The sequence below is a fragment of the Callithrix jacchus genome, chromosome 1 (genome assembly GCF_049354715.1).
Source record: "Callithrix jacchus isolate 240 chromosome 1, calJac240_pri, whole genome shotgun sequence".
Lineage (NCBI taxonomy): Eukaryota > Metazoa > Chordata > Mammalia > Primates > Cebidae > Callithrix > Callithrix jacchus.
In genome coordinates, this window is record NC_133502.1 from 171301655 (window position 1) to 171309489 (window position 7835).

The 7835-nt window shown below is 40.8% G+C and overlaps 1 protein-coding gene across 1 annotated transcript in view; it reads right to left on the reverse strand.

The window, feature by feature from the left end:
* Positions 1–7835, reverse strand: part of LOC103794845 (olfactory receptor 1L8) — a 390653-nt gene that overhangs the window by 259973 nt on the left and 122845 nt on the right.

Consider the following 7835-nt stretch of genomic DNA (forward strand, 5'->3'; position numbering starts at 1 on the left):
TAAGAACCTTGAAAAAAGATTTGAAAAAAGATTCGAGGAAATGATAACAAGAATGGATAACTTAGAGAGGAATATGAATGAATTAAAGGAGCTGAAAAACACAATACGAGAACTTCGCGAAGCAAACAAAAGTTTCAATAGCCGAATTGACCAAGCAGAAAAAAGAATATCTGAAGTCAAAGACCAACTCAATGAAATTAAACGAGAAACCAAGATTAGAGAAAAAAGCGCAAAAAGGAATGAACAAAGTCTCCAAGAAATGTGGGATTATGTGAAAGACCTAACCTACGTTTGATAGGTGTACCAGAAGGGGACAAAGACAATGAATCCAAGCTGGAAAATACTCTTCAGGACATCATCCAGGAAAACTTCCCCCACCTAGCAAGACAGGCCAACACTCAATTGCAGGAAATTCAGAGAACACCACAAAGATATTCCACAAGAAGAGCAACCCCAAGGCACATAATCGTCACATTCAACAGGGTTCAAATAAAGGAGAGAATACTAAGGGGAGCCAAAGAGAAAGGTCGGGTCACCCAAAGGGAATCCCATCAGGCTCACAGCAGATCTCTCGGCAGAAACACTACAAGCCAGAAGAGAGTGGGGGCCAATATTCAACATTCTTAAAGAAAAGAACTTTCAACCCAGAATTTCATATCCAGCCAAACTGAGCTTCAGAAGTGAAGGAAAAATAAAATCCTTTGCGAACAAGCAAGTACTCACAGATTTTGTCACCACCAGGCCTGCTTTACAAGAGCTCCTAAAAGAGGCACTACACATAGAAAGGATCAATCAGTACCAGCCATTCCAAAATCACACTGAATGCTAAAGAGCATCAACATAATGAAGAATCTACAACTAACAGGCAAAACAGCCACTTAGCATCAAAATGGCAGTATCAGATTCACACATAACAATATTAACCCTAAATGTAAATGGACTAAATGCACCAATCAAAAGACACAGACTGGCAAATTGGATAAAAATCCAAAACCCATCAGTGTGCTGTATCCAGGAAACCCATCTCACAGGCAAGGATACACAAAGGCTCAAAATAAAGGGATGGAGGAAGATTTACCAAGCTAATGGAGAGCAAAATAAAGCAGGAGTTGCAATTCTCATCTCTGATAAAATAGACTTTAAAGCAACGAAGATCAAAAGAGACAAAGAAGGCCATTACATAATGGTAAAAGGATCGATAAAACAAGAAGAGCTAACAATCCTAAACACATATGGACCCAATGCAGGAGCACCCAGATACATAAGGCAAGTTCGTAATGACTTACAAAGAGACTTAGACTCCCACACAATAATAGTGGGAGACTTTAACACTCCACTGTCAATACTAGACAGATCAACCAGACAGAAAATTAACAAGGATATCCAGGGCTTCAACTCAGACCTGGAGCAAGCAAACCTGATCGACATTTACAGAACTCTCCACCCCAAAACCATAGAATACACATTCTTCTCAGCACCACATCACACCTACTCTAAAATTGACCACATAATTGGAAGTAAAGCACTGCTCAACAAATGCAAAACAACTGAAATCATAACAAACAGCCTCTCAGACCATAGTGCAATCAAGTTAGAACTCAGAATTCAGAACCGCACAGCTTCATGGAAACTGAACAACTGGCTCTTGAATGTTGACTGGGTAAACAATGAAATGAAGGCAGAAATAAAGAAGTTCTTCGAAACCAGTGAGAACGAAGACACAACGTGCCAGAACCTCTAGGACACATTTAAAGCAGTCTCTAGAGGAAAGTATATAGCAATAAGTGCCCATATGAGGAGAATAGAGCGATCCAAAATTGAACACCCTATTGTCAAAATTGAAAGAGCTAGAGGAGCAAGATCAAAAAAACTCAAAACCCAGCAGAAGACAAGAAATAACTAAGATCAGAGCTGAACTGAAGGAGATGGAGACACGAAAAACCCTTCAAAAAATTAATAAATCCAAGAGCTGGTTTTTTGAAAAGATCAACAAAATAGACAGACCACTAGCCAGATTGATTAAAAAGAAAAGAGAGAACAACCAAATAGATGCAATAAAAAATGATAAGGGGGAAATCACCACAGATCCCACAGAAATTCAAACCATCATCAGAGAATATTACAAACAACTCTATGCACATCAACTAGTAAACCTGGAAGAAATGGATAAATTCCTGGACTCCTGTGTCCTCCCAAGCCTAAACCAGGAGGAAGCTGAAACTATGAATAGACCAATAACAAGGTCTGAAGTTGAGGCAGCAATTAAGAGCCTACCACACAAAAAAAGCCCAGGTCCAGACGGGTTCACAGCCGAATTCTACCAGACACACAAGGAGGAGCTGGTACCATTCCTTCTAAAACTATTTCAAACAATCCAAAAAGAGGGAATCCTTCCCAAATCATTTTATGAGACCAACATCATTCTGATACCAAAACCCGGCAGAGACACAACGAGAAAAGAGAACTTCAGGCCAATATCCATGATGAACATAGATGCAAAAATCTTCAATAAAATATTGGCAAGCCGATTGCAACAGCAAATCAAAAAACTTATTCATCATGATCAAGTAGGATTCATCCCGGGGATGCAAGGCTGGTTCAACATACGCAAGTCTATCAACGTAATTCACCACATAAACAGAACCAAAAACAAAAACCACATGATTATCTCAATTGACGCAGAGAAGGCATTTGACAAAATTCAACAGCCCTTTATGCTAAAAACCCTCAATAAACTCGGTATCGATGGAACGTATCTCAAAGTAATAAAAGCTATTCATGACAAACCAACAGCCAATATCATACTGAATGGGCAAAAACTGGAAGCATTCCCTTTGAAATATGGCACTAGACAAGGATGCCCTCTCTCACCACTCCTATTCAATATAGTACTGGAAGTTCTAGCCAGAGCAATCAGGCAAGAAAAAGAAATAAAGGGTATTCAAATAGGAAAGGTGGAAGCCAAATTGTCTCTATTTGCAGACGACATGATAGTATACCTAGAAGACCCCATCGCCTCAGCCCAAAAACTCCTGAAACTGATAAGCAACTTCAGCAAAGTCTCAGGATATAAAATCAATGTGCAAAAATCACAAGCATTCGTCTACACCAATAACAGACTTAAAGAAAGCCAAATCAAGAACGAACTGCCATTCGCAATTGCTACAAAAAGAATAAAATACCTTGGAATACAACTCACAAGGAACGTAAGAGACCCCTTCAAGGAGAACTACAAACCACTGCTCAACGAAATCAGAGAGGACACAAACAGATGGAGAAACATTCCATGTTCATGGTTAGGAAGAATTAATATCGTGAAAATGGCTATACTGCCCAAAGTAATTTACAGAATCAACGCTATCCCCATCAAGCTACCATTGACTTTCTTCACAGAACTGGAAAAAACCACCATGAACTTCATATGGAACCAAAAGAGAGCCCGCATAGCCAAGTCAATTCTAAGCAAAAAGAACACAGCGGGGGGCATCACACTACCGGATTTCAAACTATACTACAAGGCTACAGTAATCAAAACAGCATGGTACTGGTACCAAAACAGAGATATAGACCAATGGAAGAAAACAGAGGCACCAGAGGTAACACAACATATCTACACCTATACAATCTTTGATAAACCTGACAAAAACAAGCAATGGGGAAAGGATTCCATGTTTAACAAATGGTGTTGGGAAAACTGGTGAGCCATGTGCAGAAAGCAGAAACTGGACCCCTTCCTGACACCTTACACTAAAATTAACTCCAGATGGATTAAAGACTTAAACATAAGACCTGGCACCATAAAAACCCTAGAAGGAAATCTAGGCAAAACTATCCAGGACATAGGAGTAGGCAAGGACTTCATGAACAAAACACCAAAAGCATTGGCAACAAAAGCCAAAATAGACAAATGGGACCTAATGAAACTCCACAGCTTCTGCACGGCAAAAGAAACAGTCACTAGAGTGGATTGGCAACCAACAGAATGGGAAAAAATTTTCGCAGTCTACCCATCTGACAAAGGGCTGATATCCAGAATTTACAAAGAACTCAAACAGATTTACAGGAAAAAAACAAACAAGCCCACTCAAAAGTGGGCAAAGGATATGAACAGATACTTTACGAAGGAAGACATTATGAGGCCAACAATCATATGAAAAAATGCTCATCGTCACTGGTCATCAGAGAGATGCAAATCAAAACCACATTGAGATACCATCTTACGCCAGTTAGAATGGCGATCATTAAAAAATCTGGAGACAACAGATGCTGGAGAAAATGTGGAGAAAAAGGAACACTTTTACACTGTTGGTGGGAGTGTAAATTAGTTTAACCATTGTGGAAGACAGTGTGGCGATTCCTCAAGGCCTTAGAAATAGAAATTCCATTTGACCCAGCAATCCCATTACTGGGTATATATCCAAAAGACTATAAATCGTTCTACTATAAGGACACATGTACACGAATGTTCATTGCAGCACTGTTTACAATAGCAAAGACCTGGAATCAACCCAAATGCCCATTGATAATAGACTGGATTGGAAAAATGTGGCACATATACACCATGGAATATTATGCAGCAATCAGAAATGATGAGTTTGTGTCGTTTGTAGGGACATGGATGAATCTGGAGAACATCATCCTCAGCAAACTGACACAGGAACAGAAAATGAAGCACTGCATATTCTCACTCATAGGCGGGTGATGAAAAATGAGAACACATGGACACAGAAAGGGGAGTACTAAACACTGTGGTCTATTGGGGGGAAAAGGGAAGGGCCAGTGGGAGGGGGAGGTGGGGAGGGATAGCCTGGGGAGAAATGCCAAATATGGGTGAAGGGGAGAAGTAAAGCAGAGCAGACTGCCATGTGTGTACCCACGGAACTGTCTTGCATGCTCTGCTCATGTACCCCAAAACCTAAAATCCAATAAAAAATTTAAAAAAAAAATGTGTCCCAGGGATTCTGGTAAGTGGTGTCTTCATTCTTGTTGGTTTCACAGAACTTCCTTATTTCTGCCTTCATTTCATTGTTTATCCAGTCAACATTCAAGAGCCAGTTGTTCAGTTTCCATGAAGCTGTGAGGTTCTGAGTTAGTTTCTGAATTCTGAGTTCTAACTTGATTGCACTATGGTCTGAGACTGTTTGTTATGATTTCTGTTGTTTTGCATTTGCTGTGGAGTGCTTTACTTCCAATTATGTGGTCAATTTTAGAGTAGGTGTGGTGTGCTTAAAAATAATGTATATTCTGTATATTTGGGGTGGAGAGTTCTGTAAATGTCTATCAGGTTTGCTTGTTCCAGGTCTGAGTTCAAGTCCTGGATATCCTTGTTAATTTTCTGTCTGGTTGATCTGTCTAATATTGACAGTGGAGTGTTAAGGTCTCCCACTATTATTGTGTGGGAGTCTATGTCTCTTTGTAAGTCATTAAGAACTTGCCTTATATATCTGGGTGCTCCTGTATTGGGTCCATATATATTTAGGATCATTAGCTCTTCTTGTTGTATTGATCCTTTGACCATTATGTAATGACCTTCTTTGTCTCTTTTGACCTTTGTTGCTTTAAAGTCTATTTTATTAGAGATGAGAATTGCAGCTGCTGCTTTTTTTTTTTTTTTTTTTTTGCTCTCCATTTGCTAGGTAAATCTTCCTCCATCCCTTTATTTTGAGCCTTTGTGTATCCTTGCATGTGAGATGGGCTTTCTGGATACAGCACACTGATGGGTTTTGGCTTTTTATCTAATTTGCCAGTCTGTGCCTTTTGATTGGTGCATTTAGCCCATTTACATTTAGGGTTAATATTGTCATGTGTGAATTTCATACTGCAATTTTGATGCTAGCTGGCTGTTTTGCCTGTTAGTTGATGCAGATTCTTCTCTTTGTTGGTGCTCTTTACCATTTGGTATGTTTTTGGAGTGGCTGGTACTGGTTGTTCCTTTCTATGTGTAGTGCCTCTGTCAGATGCTCTTGTAAAGCAGGCCTGGTGGTGACAAAAATCTCTGAGTACTTGCTTGTTCGCAAAGAATTTTATTTTTCCTTCACTTATGAAGCTTAGTTTGGCTGGATTTGAAATTCTTGGTTGCAAGTTCTTTTCTTTAAGGATGTTGAATATTGGCCTCCACTCTCTTCTGACTTGTAGGGTTTCTGCAGAGAGTTCTACTATGAGTCTCATGGGCTTCCCTTTGTGGGTGACCCGACCTTTCTCTCTGGCAGCCCTTAGCATTTTCTTTTTCATTTCAACCCTGGTGAATCTGACTATTAGGTGTCTTGGGGTTGCTCTTCTTGAGGAATATCTTTATGGTATTCTCTGTATTTCCTGGACTTGAATATTGGCCTGCCTTGCTAGGTTGGGGAAATTTTCCTGGATAATATTCTGAAGAGTATTTTCCAGCTTGGATTCATTCTCTTCATCACATTCAGGTACACCTATCAAACATAGATTAGGTCTCTTCACATAGTCTCACAATCCTTGGAGACTTTGTTCATACCTTTTTGAACTTTCTTCTCTAATCTTGGCTTCTAGTTTTGTTTCATTGAGTTGATCTTTGACTTCTGATATCCTTTCTTCTACTTGGTCAGTTCGGCTGTTGAGACTTCTGCATGCTTTGCGAAGTTCTCTTGTTGTGTTTTTCAGCTCCATCAATTCACTCATATTCCTCTCTATGTTGTCCATTCTTGTTATCATTTCCTCAAATATTTTTTCAAGGCTCTTAGTTTCTTTGCATTGAGTTAGAATATGTTCTTTTATCTCACAGAAGTTTCTCATTACCCACCTTCTGAAGTCTGATTCTGTCATTTCGTTACACTCATTTTCTGTCCAGCTTTGTTCCCTTGCTGGTGAGGACTTGTGATCCCTTGTAGGAGGCAAGGTGTTCTGGTTTCGGGTGTTTTCCTACTTTTTGTGCTGGTTTCTTCCCATCTTTGTGGGTTTATCCACCTGTCATCTGTGTAGTTGCTGATTTTCAGATTGGGTCTCTGAGTGGATGTCCAGATTGTTGATGATGAAGTTATTTCTGTTTCTTAGGTTTCCTTCCAGCCATCTGGCCTCTCTGCTTTAGGACTGCTGTGGTCCACTCCAGGCCCTGCTTGCCTGGGGAACACCTGCAGCAGCTGCAGGACAGTAAGGGTTGCTACCAGTTTCTTCTGCTGCTATCTTTGTCCTAGAATGATGCCTGCCAAATGTCAGTCTCATCAGTCCTTTGTGAGGTGACTCTTTGGATGTATGGGGTCAGGGAGCTGCTTGAGGATACAGTCTGTACTTTATAGGAGCTCAAGTGATGAGCTATGAGCTCCGTTGTTCATTCAGAGCTGCAAGGCAGGTATGTTTAAGTCTGCTGCAGCAGAACTCATAAAACCCCTTTTTTCCCCCAGGGACTCTGTCTCATAGCATTAGGATTTTATTTATGAGTGTCTGTTGCACTGTTCTGCCCAGCAAGGACACAACCTTGTCAGTGCCTCTCTGCAGAGGCTTTGCTGAGCTGCTCTGGTCTCTGCCCTGCTGCCATGGGCTCCACCCTCCTGCTGTGTGTATTTCCCTGCAATCCTGTTTATATGGGTGTGGTTAGAACTGCCATGGTAATGGTGACCCACCTCTGTAATGGCAGACTCTCCTGGTTATGGCGGGTTGCCTCGGCAATGGCAGGCTGGGTCAGCAATGGCAGACTACCTCCGTAGGGGTGGAGTGCCTTGGTTATGGCGGACGCCCCTCTTCCACTGAGCTGCACCCTCCTGGGTTCAGCTGTGTTTGCCATGAAACTCTCAACCCTGAGCATTTCCAATTGCAGTTTTTTGTTTGTTTGTTTGTTTGTTCGTTTGTTTTTGTGTGGGTAGGACCTGCCA